Source organism: Lissotriton helveticus, chromosome 7 (genome assembly GCF_964261635.1).
Source record: "Lissotriton helveticus chromosome 7, aLisHel1.1, whole genome shotgun sequence".
Taxonomy (NCBI): domain Eukaryota; kingdom Metazoa; phylum Chordata; class Amphibia; order Caudata; family Salamandridae; genus Lissotriton; species Lissotriton helveticus.
Window position 1 is genome coordinate 1681845834 of NC_136068.1, and position 16458 is coordinate 1681862291.

Genomic DNA, 16458 nt, shown 5'->3' on the forward strand with positions numbered 1-16458 from the left:
TAACAACGTATTTGTGGTATGAAGTATATTGTTTGCATTTTTCTTTTCGTAAACCATATTGTCTGTCTGAGATTCTAGGAATAAACGTTCTCGCATTTTGGACTCTACTTCTGAGCTACCTTTGTTAACTTTAGGCGCAGGATCAGCATACATTTCTTGAACATGGGCTTCCCATGAGGCAGCATTTATCCCCGCATTTTGTTGTCTATTCTTTCCAAAAGACAATCTGTTTATTAATTGCCAACATTGTTTATTTGCCATCAAGTGTTTATACCACGAGTCAACTTTTGATCTTCTTTTTGATTTCCTGCAATTTTTGTTATATTGAGTTCGTAAATTTTGCAATCATTTTTTATCCGTTTGAACTCCTTGTCTTAGGTGCTTCAAGATTTTCAGAATTTCATGTAATGTTAACTTTTCTGGTTACCATTTCTGACGTTGGGCCTCTCCATTTCAGGTTGTTTAGATTATGTACTTGAGGGCACAAAGTTATTTCTTTGATTGATTGTATCAAATCCGTTTTATATGTAATCTTAATAATTTGTGGAAAATGGGCACTCTCCATACGGGGAGTTATTTGAAATTGGCACACCTAAGGCTTTCCAAAATCACTTACCAATGTAAGTAATTCACGTTCTTATAACATCACATTTGGACTATGCAAACAGTCTATATTAACCCTGGGCGTAGTTCGCGTAGCCGCACTCCGCGAAGCTACGCGAAGCCGCACTTGCACTCCGCGAGCTACGTGTAGCTCCGCGGACATGCGTAGTAGCTTGCTAGACCCGTTCGCGCGCCGTTTTTCGTCTTCGGGAGCGCGGTGCGCGTGTTCGGGGCGCTGCCTGCATGCTCGCAATAGCTAGCGCGCTAAGTTACTCAATGAGGTTTGTCCCGCCCGCTTGCGTTCCCTTATTTCCGGTTCCGGGTCACAAGTAACGTGTTCGCGTTGTGTTAGACATGTTCGGGAACTCATCTTCTCGTTCGCACTGCCAAAGTGCGTGATCGCGTCAAATATCGCGCGAACTTACCGCGGCGGTCGCGACGGGCAGAGCCATCTTCGATTTCACACTCTGGCTATGGTTTTGGGCCTACTTCAGCATCTCACTCCTATCTCTTCCATCCTGGTCTTTTCCCTCAGTTTTTCTAACTTTCTTTACTTCTTACCTATTTCTGTCTGTGCCTAGGTGTATATTTCTCATTTTATTTTTACTTTTACCACTTTTTTTGCAACGTTTCTCTTGTTTTATATTACTTCCTTCTTTTATCTTTCTTCTTTCTTCCCCTAACCTTTTTGTCTTCAACTTTCCTTCTCCCCTCCACCCAGAACCATGGTGAAGGGTGCCAGCAGAATCGGCGGCTCAAAGGGCAAGGCGGCTGTGCCTAAAAAAACCAGGCTGCCTTGCGGCAGAATGCGCCCGGCAGGAGTGACGCCCCGCCAACTTTTTGGGGAGGAGGAGTTGGCCGCCCTGGTCTTTTTTATCCAACGTCACCTCCCCTTGACTTTGGCAGCAGGCGGCAGGCCCGGCTCCGGATACCAGCACATTGAAGAGCGTCTCCGGCGGTGGGCGAAGGTGCGCCGTGCAGTCTTCCGCTGCTCCGGTATCCGGCGTACCCACCATCAGCTGTCCCACCGCTGGGCCGACATTTTGGACCGGGAGCAGGACCTGTTGGACCTGCTTGGTGTGGAGGTTGTGGGTCTTGGTGAGTGGCTACCCCAAAAATAAAGTGTGTATATATATATATATATATATATATATATATATATATATATATATATATATATATATATATTATATACATATAGATTATATATATATATATATATATATACATATATATATATATATAGTTGTATAAATATTGTTATTGTATCTTTGTAAATATTGGCTGAATAAGTAAGTAACATCAATGTTTTTAAGTGCTTCCGTCCAATACGTTGAAGGGCCCACCAGAAAAAATCCAGAGTTAAAACAGGCATAATAAAGTAATCAACATTTGTACAGCTACTAGTGCACAATAGGGAAATGTGGCAACTATCGGAGACCTCTCACCAACGTATACTGGTCAGATATTCCTCTTTTTTTGTAAGCTATGGAAATGTCCGCTTCGTAGAAGGCAATCTTCTCACCTGCCGAAAAATAATGACAAAAGTGGTGCACGTTAGACAGTATTAAATACATTTATGCCAGTTTTATGCAGCCATGCTAAAAAGAAGTTGTAACCTGTAAGCAAACTCTATCCCACAATCCACATAGAAAACTTAAATACGGGCCCTTTTACTTTCCCACCTCTTCAGGTGTATGCATTGAACAATGATGTGTTGCCCCAGAGCGTCTTCTCGTACTGCGCAACAAGCTGCGAGTTAACACATGCGCAAAACTGGATACATTGATGTACAAAGGTTACATAGTTCACTTCCAATTTCCAAGGACTAGAGTAGCAGGACAGATGAGATGAGCTTGGGTACCATACCATAACAATGAATGCTAATAATATGTGTAGTGACTCTGCTGTACTATGCAATGTGGACTCATACTGATTACGTACGTTGGACTTAACTGTTTTGAAGAACTCCATTCTTGGTGAACAAGTACAAAGGGGGCTGTGCATCCATCTAAAAAGGCGTACTTATTTTTATAGGTGCAGAACCCTTACCATCGACCAGTGCCGACGGGGACAGCGGCGCTGCTTCAGCGCTCCCGGCGGGGACAGGAGGAACAGAGGCACCTACACCAGCAGCAGTGGGGGGGGAGCCAACAGCGGCGGGCGATGGTAAGTTACATTCAATAGTGATCTGCATTACTTGGTGGGAGGGGAAAACTTTCTCACTGTGATCAAGGTACGTCAGTACCGAAACGCGTAATGGCCGACTGAGTAGCAGCTAATAAACCAACGATTTTTCTACTAACCTGGGTCTGTGCTCCATGTGTCTCTTCGGGAGAAGAGAGCGCCTGCGTCTTTGCTTGCGAAGTGGAGTGGCGGTAATATATATATATATATATATTTATATACATATAGATTATATATATATATATATATATACATATATATATATATATAGTTGTATAAATATTGTTATTGTATCTTTGTAAATATTGGCTGAATAAGTAACGCGATGACTGTTGCCCCTAGTTACATTTGCGATGTATTCCGGTATATCTACTGTCATTGTATGACAGTGTTCTTGTTCTTCACTGGCTCTTGCGTGTTGTTTCAACTTGGCGCTAGCTGTTGCTGTTTATTGATGTGAGATTTTCTTTATTGCTGAGAACTGAAGTTAGTTAATGCTATTAATAGAGTCTTGTCCTTCCTTTGTCCGTCAGTGAAATAACGGTGGATGGATAATTGTACGTTGTTTGCATATTGTAGCATTTTTTTCACGGCCTTCTCTTCTGCATGAATGGAATCCTTTTCTTGCAAAGAATGCTAACGTTACTTTGTTCTTCTTACCTCAGCCAGGGCCGGCTCTAGGGGGCATGTGCAAGCTGTGCAACTGCACAGGGGCACCAAACTTCAGGGGCCACCGCACCAATAGATATCCTTAATTTAATAATACTCTAAGGATGGATACATATTTGCGTTGCGGCCCCTGGCATGGATTTGTTGCCTCCGGCTCTGTTCCACTGTAGCAGTGTGATTTGCAATTATGTCTATGTTTCACATCACTCAATGTATTTATCTATGTTTATTATTTTAATTTTTACATGAACCACAGAACCCAGGGGCAAGCAGAATACAGGGACCGAGTCGGCGGGTGAACCACCAGTTACACAGAGCTCCTCTACTGAGGATCCTGCTGCTGTCCCCAGTAAGTCCAACAGTGCTTGTTTTTTCCTCTGTAATGTGTCTGCAGTGCTTTGTCAATTGACAGCAACCAAGTAGGCATCCAGAATGATGTTTGTCTAGTATTTTTGTAAACGTTAGTATACCACTACTAGTCTTGTGGGTATTCTTCTATCTCCTATGGAGTTATATACATATTACACAACTATGTAACTATGCACACGAAAATTGGATGTTGTTGGTACTGATAGGCAGGTTGGACCTTACTTACACCTCAGTCACAGAACTCTGAGGAACGCACAATTCACTGAACGTCAGCCTATATGGCCTGAGTCATTGGTCTATTGTTCAAATCACACTCCTGAACCCCAATACCAAGATGCCGAATGCTTTTAGGACACAAACCGTTACCTAAGAAACCCCCTTTTGCTCACTCACTCGTGTGAGTCTCTAAGACAACAGACACTGAAAATAAACTTCAGAGTCAAAGTGGTCATTCAAAAGCTTTATTTTGTTAGAAGTAAGTAAGTAACATCAATGTTTTTAAGTGCTTCCGTCCAATACGTTGAAGGGCCCACCAGAAAAAATCCAGAGTTAAAACAGGCATAATAAAGTAATCAACATTTGTACAGCTACTAGTGCACAATAGGGAAATGTGGCAACTATCGGAGACCTCTCACCAACGTATACTGGTCAGATATTCCTCTTTTTTTGTAAGCTATGGAAATGTCCGCTTCGTAGAAGGCAATCTTCTCACCTGCCGAAAAATAATGACAAAAGTGGTGCACGTTAGACAGTATTAAATACATTTATGCCAGTTTTATGCAGCCATGCTAAAAAGAAGTTGTAACCTGTAAGCAAACTCTATCCCACAATCCACATAAAAAACTTAAATACGGGCCCTTTTACTTTCCCACCTCTTCAGGTGTATGCATTGAACAATGATGTGTTGCCCCAGAGCGTCTTCTCGTACTGCGCAACAAGCTGCGAGTTAACACATGCGCAAAACTGGATACATTGATGTACAAAGGTTACATAGTTCACTTCCAATTTCCAAGGACTAGAGTAGCAGGACAGATGAGATGAGCTTGGGTACCATACCATAACAATGAATGCTAATAATATGTGTAGTGACTCTGCTGTACTATGCAATGTGGACTCATACTGATTACGTACGTTGGACTTAACTGTTTTGAAGAACTCCATTCTTGGTGAACAAGTACAAAGGGGGCTGTGCATCCATCTAAAAAGGCGTACTTATTTTTATAGGTGCAGAACCCTTACCATCGACCAGTGCCGACGGGGACAGCGGCGCTGCTTCAGCGCTCCCGGCGGGGACAGGAGGAACAGAGGCACCTACACCAGCAGCAGTGGGGGGGGAGCCAACAGCGGCGGGCGATGGTAAGTTACATTCAATAGTGATCTGCATTACTTGGTGGGAGGGGAAAACTTTCTCACTGTACTCTACTGGAAAATATATGATGTTACCTTTACTTGTCATTAGCATGCTAAGCATTACCACTACAGTAATGCAAGTGCCTGATAGCAGTCGGATGCATGGGTTGTTGTTAAAGCATGTAAAGGGGAAAACACAGCTGCCAGCGTGGTTGGGAGACACACCCAATACCGGTGGTTAGTGGATAGTCTCAGCAGCTGCGGTGTTTTGGGCAAACCCAAAGGCAAGGGAAGGAGGGGACGACTGGGTGCATGGGTCGTTGCTGGTGAAACACAAACCAAATAAGGTTTGTTGCGCGGTATAAAGTATTATAGTCTTTACTAGACATGTGCTACTAGCTGCCCCCTGTTAATTAATGTTACTTTGAGAGTGTTCCCACCTTCCCGGAACAAAAGGAGATATGTAAAAGACAGGTGTTCGTTCTAATGTGTGTGACCGTTGAAGTACACCCATGCTAATAGGGCAGGCATAAAGCCGTGACAAAAAGTCCGACAAATTAATAGAGGCTGTAGAATGTTCAAGATAGACGCAACACAATTTCTGGTACTCAGCTTGCTTGCTAGTGCTACTGTGCCGCCCACTATGTGTTGAATCAATGTTGTGTTCTTGATTTGCGGGGAGTTTGGATTAACAATTCTGTTTCTTTCTTTATAGTTACTCCTTCCCAAAAACCAACCAGGAAGGAGTTGGCAGTCCGGGCCCGGCAGCGGAAACTGCAGGCAATTGTAGAGGCCTACCGCCGGCTGGTGGATCAGGCCGAGGAGGAGGAGGAGGAGGCGGCGGCAGCAGCTGCTGCCTCTTCCAATGCCCCGGGCCCCAAGCCTGCAGGACTACGTCGCCGTGGTCAGGCAGCCGCCCGCCGCCGCATTGTTACATCTTCGGCGGCCCCCCCACAACAACAACAACAACAACATGCATGCAAGTGTAGGTGCCGTGATTTCAAAGCAAAGATTCTCCGCCGGGTAGCGAAGTTGGAGGAGGAGCGGAAGAAGCAGGAGGACGGTCTAGAGGAGCGTGTCAAGATACTGGTGGACAAACACCTGAAAGCCCGCCGGCTTTGAAATGGACCCTGTTTTTTGCCCCTTTTTTAATCCTTTTGTTGGTGGGTGGGATGTGGGAGTTGGGGTGTACATTTGGGTTGAAATTTGGTTGGGGTTAGGGGAGGGTAGGGACAGCTCTGGGTCAGGGGGTTACATTAGTTATATATTTTATTTTTCTATTATCATTATTAAAATATAAAAATAAAACAAAGATATTATTTTCACAAGAAAACATTTGAAGTTCATTTGTGTTTGTTGGGGGGGTGGAGGGGGGACTGTTTCACCAAATAATGTACGTTGTGCAACATGAACATGCACTACGAACGATAAATTAAGTACTGACTGCACCTGTAGTAGTAGGGTCACAAGTGCATAAATAATTTATATTATTAAATAACATGGGAAAATTGCCCATCACGTGAGTCTGAAGTTACTACTAGTATACTTTAATTCCATGCACATTTGCTCAGAGTCGGCTAAACAATCCTATGCAATGCATTGCATCATTCCTTTAACATACCTGTCCTAGTTGTCAGGGAAGAGGAGCTCGTCCTCAAACTCTGTGCGTTCAGACAGAAGTAGGTCATGTAACCCAGTAGTGAGGACGTCTTCTTCACACTCGCTTTCTTCATCCGGCGGTGATTCACGTACTTGATAGTCTGGTGGTATGAAGCGTTGATTCATTTTTATCATTGTCAGCCGCTCCACGCTTTTGGGGGAGAGACTAGTCCTTTTCGATGTGACAATGGCACCAGCAGCACTGAAAACCCGCTCAGAGGAGACACTGGCTACAGGACAAGCCAGATACTTTATCGCCAGCCTGCTCAGCACTGGCCACTGTCTCCTTCTTTCATACCAATAGACCAATGGGCTTTGCTCCATGAACACCTCTGTTGTGTCATCCAGATAGGCCTGAACCATCCGCTCAATGTTCATTGGTGCTCGGCTTTGCTGGTCCTCTTTTCCCTTTGCAACAGCAACGGACTTACCCATCCCTTTCTGTATAAAAAAAGCAGTTATGCTTTTGGTTGGGTCTGCTGAATCAGATCGTGTAGGTGCTGCTTTTGGTACTGTTGGTGCCTGCTGGAAAGCAGACGCACTGCTCTCACGCTGTGAAGAACTTGCGTCAGGAGTACTTGGACTGGCCTGGGCTGGCAGTGGCAGGCCTTTAAGTAACAGCCGTTCAGTTTCTAACTCATTAGCTTCCGCAGCTATGGAAGTTTTGTACTTGTCAACATCCTCATCTGAAAATGGAATTACTTCGTTACTGCTGACAAATAATTCTTACCGTGGATCCAAGATTGTTGCAGTTATGTAATGTTCACCTGACACAATATTGTTGAGCCTTACATTTTCACACAAGCGGTTGACTAAGCCCTTGGCTAAGGTATATGCATCAACTTTTTGTTCGTCACCTTCGTATGTTTCACAGACCTCCTTCACCTGTTGCTCAAGCATGTACAACAATGGGATGGCTTGGCCCATAGTACAGTCCTCCCTGCTAACTGCACGTGTGAAGACCTCAAAGGGTTGTAGCATCTCTGTGATGCATTTAATGAGGTCCCACTGCCACATCTCAATGGTCAGGGCTTTAAGATTAACAGTAGGATCCCCTAATCTTCTTGACATGACATAAGCATTCAGTGGGATGTACTGCTCAAAGAGACGCTCAAGCATGAAATAAGTTGAGTTCCAACGTGTTGGGACCTCCTGTATCAGTGCTTTGACTGGCAACCTATGCTCTTGCTGAATGACCCGTAGCAGCTTCCGTCCTTTGAAAGAATGGTTAAAGTGCGTGCATATTCTTCTGCAGATGGCCATTATGTTGCTGACTTTGGCTTCATTTTTCAGAAAGTCTTGCACGACTAAGTTTATGCAGTGTGCCAAACAGGGTACCCTGAAATAATGTCCTTCTCTCATTGCCTTCACTACATTACTGCCATTGTCGGTGGAAACAAAACCAATCTTAAGGCCTCTTGGTTTCAGCCATTCAAAGACCTTGTCATTAAAGTCAGACAAAATGTTTTCAGCAGTATGACTTTTGTCCATACCAAACATGGCTATAGTTGCATGTCTGCGCGTATCATTAAAAATTCCAGCAACGTCACGGAGGCCTGAAGTTAACTTGTCTTTAACACCTGCAAAAGAGATCCAGTGTGCGGTGATGCACATGAAATCTGTAGCATCGCAACTGCTCCACATGTCTGTTGTCAGGTGGATACAATGGACAACACTCTGTTGTAAGGCTTTCCCAATCAATTCCAGCACATCGTGGTGTAGTGCTGGAACAGCCACTCGGGCAAAATAGTAGCGACTGGGAACGTTCCATTTTGGGCAGAGGGTTGCCACTAATTCCAGAAATCCAACAGCCTCAACAAATGAAAATGGGAGAAGGTCCAGTGCTAACATTTTCGCAAGTTTGGCATTGTATAAACGTGCTACTGGGTGGTTCCGCTCGTACTTTCCCTCCTGCCTTAACATGCTAGGAATGGTAAGCTGCTTTGCATGTCTTTGAGTTGTGCTAGACGGACCACCTTGCATCGCAGACTTTGCACTCCTTGGTGTTTCCAGCTGACTCTGGTGCCACTGAGAAGTTGCAGATGCGGAGGATGTGGTCTTTACCACTCCAGTGCTGGCGACAGGGGTCGATTGTGTACCACTCCTAGATAGAAGGTCATCGTCTCCCTCTTCTTCTACCTCCTGATCAACCATGAGTGGACCTTGTACCACTGTATCCCCACCAACAGGAGTGCTAACATTTTTTAAGCTTGCAAGGTGGTTCTCCCACCTGATCACGTGTGTTTTTTTCAAATGGGTCGTTTGGCCTCCAGTCCCATAGTTTGTACCAAGCTTACCACGACTAACATTGGCATGACAAATGGTGCATACAGCAATGTTCTCCTGAACTGGGTGAACCGTAAAGAAGTCCCACACTGGGGAGGTAAACTTTTGTCTCCTGCCATAGGAAGAGGAGGACCCACTGCCAATGCCGGATGGACTGGAGGATTGTGGAATTTCACTATGGGACAGCTCAGTCCTAGTACTGCCACTACCTCCTTCTGTTGAAGTGGCGCTTCTGCTGGATGTCGGATGCTGCCGGGCCTTCGCTGTTGAAAAAATTGGAGCTGGTGTTACTGTGGGTGTTGAGTGTGTAGGAGTTATGCGTGGTACCTGCTCATCAGTCATTGCAGCATTTCTGGATAGGGTGAAAATGTTTGTCTCTACATCCTCTGCACCAGGAATAACGCTTGTGATGATGACAGTGTCAGACCCGTCTTTATCACCAGCAGTATCCTGCTCACCTACATCGACCTCCATAAGTTCAAGCCTGCCTGGAAACTTCCTTTTTCCTAGCATGGTCTTCTTGGGATGTCTCTCCTTTGAATGCGCAGATAGTTGTGGCTGCCAATCCGTATCAAGGTCATCGGAAGGGATGCTTTGCGAAGAACTCGATGCACTAACCCTCCTTTCCCTTGGTGAATTCGAAGGAAATAGATCACCTACAGAAGTGGCTTCCTCTTCTTCTTGCTCGGAAGGAGGCTCTACTTCCTGAACTGCCCCGACTTCGGGAGGAACAACTACTACTATTTGGTGCGGAGATGGTGGTTGTTGTTCTTGAGGAAGTACTATTGCGGGCTGGGGTTTTTCAACAACAACTGTTGCGGGCGGTGGTTGTGGTTGTTCAACAACTGTTGCGGGAAGTGGTTGTGGTTGTGGGTGAACAACTCCTATTGCGGGCGGTGGTTGTGGTTGTTGAACATCTACTGCTGGCGGTGGTTGTTGAGCACTTCCATCTTGCGTGGATTGTGTACTACTTTGAGACAGCGATAAGTTTAGTTCTGGCTCAGTATCACTGCTCGCAAGCAGAAGGCTGGCTACCTCTTCGACCCTCATCATGTGCTTGGCCCTGGGATGCTGGCTTGCCCCCACTAATGCAGATGTGCTGGTCCCAGCTTGCGCCCCAGACCCCGCTGCTGCAGGCGTACCTTTTGGGGTGCCAAAAAAGGTTTTGGGGTCCATACCAGACTTAAGTGACACTTCCTTCTGCTGTTCCTTCTTCGCAGCAACTTTCTTTGTGGTGGAGGACCTGGTAGCTTTCTTAGGGCCCATCTTCTTCTGATGTCAGTCAGCTCACAGCAGCACAAATTGCAGAGATGTCTGGTCAGATGAGTCACACACCACACGTGGCGTACAACTGAAGGAAGTCCGTCTGGCGGTAGAACGAGCGATGGATGAAAAAACAACCAGCACCTCCTCAGTCTTTTTTGTGCACCTACAAGTAAAGAAGGCAGAACAACATCAGTCAAACAAGCAGTAAGGCAACATGAACAATTGAAAGACACACAGGTCAATGTATAAAAGACAAAACAGAAGACTAATAATACCAGTCCAGCAGCACCACAGCTCAAAGGCCACATGAAGTCCAGAAAGAACCAATAAAGTGAAGCAGGCCTATAGATACCAATATGGACAGAAAAACGAGGATGCCTGCTGCACATGACAGGTTAATGTGCAAGGAATAAATAGCCCATGGCTAAGACAGAGGTTGTAAACATAACACCGCAAAAACACATACAAAGAAACCCCTGCCCAGGCTCCCAAAACAACAACCAAATGACAAATTCTGTTTTTTTGGGTGCACAAGAAAGACCTGCAACATTTTTGAGAAACTTTTATGCAACTCGGGACATATTGTCCGCGAGAATGCTAAATCGGCATGTTCGGCAGCGCGAACGGAATAAAAAGTCGTGTTCGCGTTCCCGAGCAAGTACATTGAGTGCGCGAACACGACAAAAAATGTAAGTTCACGTGCTCACATGGTGCGAAGTTACCAAAACTACCCAAGCTGTATTCCTAGGGTTACCTAATGGCAGAAATTGACAGAGTATTTAAAGTTTAAACACACCCAAAACCAGAAATACCCCACACATAAAAATAAGATTTTCTATATCAATCCAAGCCATCCATGATTTTCACATTAAGGGTACACCACAAAAACAGTTGATTAACTTTCATGACCCTATGAGTAGTACCTATGGCCTACTGCCAGAGTAGGCCACAAGGTTGGAGGCCTATGCCTATGGCAAAAGCACAAAGGAAGGACACACAAAATGGCCGCCGACATAGGGCCTGGCCACCAACAACAACATGGCAAAATCACAAAGGATGTATACACAAAATGGCCTCCACCACATGGCCTGGCCACCAACAACAACATGGCAAAATATATCACAAAGGAAGCATACACAAAATGGCCGCCACCACATGGCCTGGCCACCAACAACAACATGGCAAAATCACAAAGGATGTATATACAAAATGGCCTCCACCACATGGCCTGGCCACCAACAACAACATGGCAAAATAAATCACAAAGGAAGCATACACAAAAAGATCACCACCATAGGGCCTGGCCACCAACAACAACATGGACAACTTTACAAAATGGCCTCCACCACATGGCCTGGCCACCAACAACAACATGGCAAAATAAATCACAAAGGAAGCATACACAAAATGGCCGCCACCACATGGCCTGGCCACCAACAACAACATGACAAGAAAGAGAAGACAGACAATAATGCCTATGGCAAAGGGACAATGCTTTGCTTCAGAAAATGGACACACCACACCACCGCCCAAATTGGTCACCCCACCCCAAAAAAAATAAATAAATAACAGAGGAGAGAAAATGGAAGTGGTCCATGCTCCAAAAAGAGAAAAGTACTACCAAAATGAGAACATAACATAAATGAGGAATTTTTAGGTGCACAAGAAAGACCTGCAACATTTTTGAGAAACTTTTATGCAACTCGGGACATATTGTCCGCGAGAATGCTAAATCGGCATGTTCGGCAGCGCGAACGGAATAAAAAGTCGTGTTCGCGTTCCCGAGCAAGTACATTGAGTGCGCGAACAAGACAAAAAATGTAAGTTCACGTGCTCACATGGTGCGAAGTTACCAAAACTACCCAAGCTGTATTCCTAGGGTTACCTAATGGCAGAAATTGACAGAGTATTTAAAGTTTAAACACACCCAAAACCAGAAATACCCCACACATAAAAATAAGATTTTCTATATCAATCCAAGCCATCCATGTTTTTCACATTAAGGGTACACCACAAAAACAGTTGATTAACTTTCATGACCCTATGAGTAGTACCTATGGCCTACTGCCAGAGTAGGCCACAAGGTTGGAGGCCTATGGCAAGAGCAAAGTGGCTGGAAACATTAAATGGCCGCCAACACATGGCCAGGCCAACCACAGAAAGTTAATACAATGAACTCATGCATGCCTACACACTAACTACATGGGGTACTAGGGTCACATATTGGCTTAAAAATTAGAAACATTTTAAATTCCACAAAATGCAATGTTAGAAAAAAATTACAATTTGGGACCTCATGAAAGTACAGGCCTCCATCAATAATTTCATTCCAGGATTGAATACTGTTGTTAAAAAAAAAATCAAATCAAACAAGCACAAGTCTACATCACTCATACATTACACAAACTTACTTGAAAAAGAGAATTCCAATTCAAAAAGTCCTCATTAAATCCAAGGTAAATCAGTAATGCAGCCAACACAGACAGAAAGTGATCCTTCCAGCTCAAAATCCAAAGGAAAGTGAGCACCACATGGACAAAGCACTGGGAGGAGCCTGGTGGACAGGAACAGGAAGTTGTAAACTCAAGAGCCCTTCCTCCTTACTCTGCAAAACAAGAGTAGAAACAAAAAGAGGGGTCCTTCCCCCCTAAAAATAAAGCCAAAGGTACAACTTTAAGGTTTTTTGCTTTTTTTTCCTAACCAAAATGGTAATTTATTATGGTTTTAACATGCTCGCGAGTTATTCTGTGCAAGAATGCAGTTTCTGCGTGTTCGGCAACTCGATCTTACCAAAAAGCATCCTCGCGCATCCTTATGACGCTATCTCGCATCAAAATGACGTTATCGCGTTCGCACAGTCGCACGGGACTGTGCGAGAGTGTTTCCAAACATGGTGGCACAAGCGACCAGGAAAAAACGAACGCAGAACGAAGGTAAGCCATTGCCGCGCACGCGATAATGTTATTCAGCGCGCGAGAACTACGCTACGCACCGGATCGCGGAGTTATCGACAGCTACGCGTTCTCCGCGGAACGCGGAGCTGCCGAAACTCCGCAAGCTCCGCGAACGGAGCGTAGTTCTTCGCCCAGGGTTAGTCTATATGTGGGAGCTCCGGCCTATTTGATTAAACATCTGTAGATTGTGCAGAATGACTCGTCAAGGTTGATATGCAATATCCGCTACTGTCACTCAATCGCCCCTCATCTGAAGTGGCTACACTCGTTCCCTGTGACTATCTGCATTCCTTTATGGCGATAAAAGATCAAGTGCCTGCTTATCTTAGATCCAGGCTCCAGCTTGTTCAGTCCAATCGATCCCTTAGATCATATAATCTTTGCCTCCTGCGTCCTGCCCGTTTTCGTCGCTCTAGAATGAGGGGCAAATCTTTTGCAGTTATTACTGCCAAATCATGGAATAGCTTGCCACCATCCCTCCGTATGATTGAATCTGAATGCCTGTTTAGGAGCAACTAAAAAAATCTGGCTGTTTTCCAACTCTTAGCTTCGCTAGATACTCATACTGCACTCTGTCCTTAGCCCCGGGACACCCCCGTCAGGGGTAGCCCCATGCTTTATAAGCTTAAAAAATAAAATAAAATAAATATATAAATGATTATTAGTTGAAGTTGTGCTGCCATTTAAATAAAGTAATTGACGCAGGAGAGTCATCTTTTGTGTTTCCTTTCAAATGCCTTAACCCTAGGTGCGTTCTATACGCGTTCCCACTTCAATTTCTTACACAGATCTTTTATAAAGTCTCCGGTGATGATAAACAGGCCTAGATTGTGTTTTCTCTGTATTGCTTTTATTATTTCAAGCAAAATTGTAATATTTTCCCGTTTTGTTTCTTTTCTTGGTGGATATAAACATGTATTAGAATAATTGATATTATTGAGATGCGTGCACTCTGATTAGCTACCTTAAGTGCTAAAATCCAGTTTAGCCCGGTATGCATTTTTTCTGTTGGCCAGTTGTGTTTTGTCAAACAAAATATGGAGAGACCCCCTTAAGGATGGCCAAAGTTTGCAGATCTATTTGCTGCCTCGTAATGAGCTGTATAGCCCGTAATGTGTATTGGAGATGGACTCCATGATTCCTGCATCATGATTATAACATGAGCTTGAAGGAATGCCATACCGTTGTTTTTTTGTAACACATTTTCCAGCCCATGACTATTCCAAAAACACATATTGATGCTATTTTGCACCATATCAGGGCTTTGCCTTGGCGTATCCGGGATGCATTATGGTTAAATCGTAATAAGGCCATGATCTATCCTGATTGTTTGCAGAGGTACCATTGTGGTGGTGGAGAATCCACACCCTGGTTGGCACTAGTTACAAACTTGACAATTGTTACATTTTCACAGGTTTTCTGATTAAAACCTGTACATGCTGCTCCTCTTAAAACTGATCTCCCGCTTTCTGTTATGGGAAGCAGTGGTCCTGGATAGCACAGGGGCTCAATATTTTGTAGCTCAATTCCCCATGCTTTCAATATGTGGTGCTTTGTCAATATTTGCTGTACTATCTACTTTGAGACTCACTGTATCGTTATTAGTGGTGGATGATGTTTGAATTCAACAGATCTTAAATCAGAAGATATATTATGGGCAAGGTCACTTATTTCCTTAATTTTAGATTTGTGCGGCCCTCTTGATATATAATTTGGGAATAACAGGAGCTTGCTTAGTTGGCCTTCCCCGTTTACATGTTGATTTTCTAGGTAATTCCTTGGAAAGTTGAGGTCTTAATGTTGAAGGCACTGCTCTAGTTGCTGGTTCTCATCCCGCTCATGGGCTGTATTTACACTTTCTGACACTAAAATAAGTCTCTGAGTCAGTGCGGCTCATTGACTTTTCTGGTAGTCTGGGTTCTTTTGTTTAGGCTTGGGTTCAATTGCCTTTGACAAGCTGTGTTCTTCCAGGCTTTGTTGTAATATGATGGGCTGATTAATTGCCTTTTTATGCTGTGTTTTGATGTTATCCCCTTGATGAACTGCTATTTCAGTGTCAAGAGCTAAGCTTAGTGAATCTTTTATTTTTACTACTAAACTGGAATCTAATTTTGAGTCAATTGGTATGGATTTAATTGCCTGCATACCTAATTGTTGTTTATTTGATTCTGTATCCACTTTGCTTTGGTTCTTAGCTCCCAGCGGCATTTTATTCCTGTGATGTGAGAACAATTGCCATATGCAGTTTTGATTGCTATTTTTCCCTTTTTTACGTGCTTTGCTTTATCTTTTTGTTTCTTTTTTTGAGACTGCTAATTCTGCCTTTGTCTTCATATTCTTTTGCTTGTAGTCTATGATTATATTTGTCTTGTTTGCATATGGTTTTGTCTCAATTTAGCTTTTTGGTTGTTTGCCCTATTTGGCGTTTGTGTAAAAGAAGTAAAGTATCCTTACTTGTTTGGGACATTTCTTGTAATGCTTTCATTGGATCTTTTGGTTCGTATTCTTGAACTCTTGGTCTCATAAGTTGACTTGCTGGTTGTGCTTTGACTTCCATCAGTATTTCTATAAGAATCGATGATAAAACTTGTTTGTTGTCTCCTACAATTGCACATTGGCAAGTAACTTCCTGTGTGTAGTTGTGCTTTTGGGCCATCCTGATCAGGTCATTTAATGCCTGCAACTTCATGTCAATGCCAATTATATGCACTGTCGTGACGTTTAACAGGTCCACCTGAAGATCATGCTACTCAGCTTGATGGTGTATTGCTTTCGTGTCCCCCATTTACTGGCTGGTAATTTATTTGCTAGATCCTGGGTTTCATAATTTTGTTTAGTGGAATAACATCTTCCTTTTGTCTCATGTTCCTCTAACAAAGCCAGCATATGCTCAGTCTTCCTGGTTAAGATTGAAGGCATTAAATTGTGGAGGGTGAATTGTTTTTTATCCAAAGGGCCAGTGTTAGAAATGGGATTTCTGGTTGGCTGAGGCTTGCGCCAAAGCCAGGCAGAATAAGATTGACGGTGTTAAATTGTGGAGGGTGTATTGTTTTTGTATCCAGAGGGCCAGTGCTGCCAGTCCCAACTGGACTTAGGCTAGTTATTGAACTGTCCC

At 43.9% G+C, this 16458-nt stretch overlaps 2 long non-coding RNA genes across 2 annotated transcripts; one reads left to right on the top strand and one right to left on the bottom strand.

Moving 5' to 3' along the window:
- The first annotated feature begins 3741 nt into the window (after window positions 1–3741).
- LOC144770657 (uncharacterized) lies at window positions 3742–6557 on the top strand. The gene is made up of 3 exons (XR_013598967.1): window positions 3742–3808; window positions 5053–5184; window positions 5894–6557. It is a non-coding gene; the product is annotated as an uncharacterized LOC144770657 (long non-coding RNA).
- On the bottom strand, window positions 4276–7556 carry LOC144770656 (uncharacterized). The gene is made up of 2 exons (XR_013598966.1): window positions 6800–7556; window positions 4276–4540 (listed from the first exon to the last, which is right to left on the bottom strand). It is a non-coding gene; the product is annotated as an uncharacterized LOC144770656 (long non-coding RNA).
- Window positions 7557–16458: the final 8902 nt, after the last annotated feature.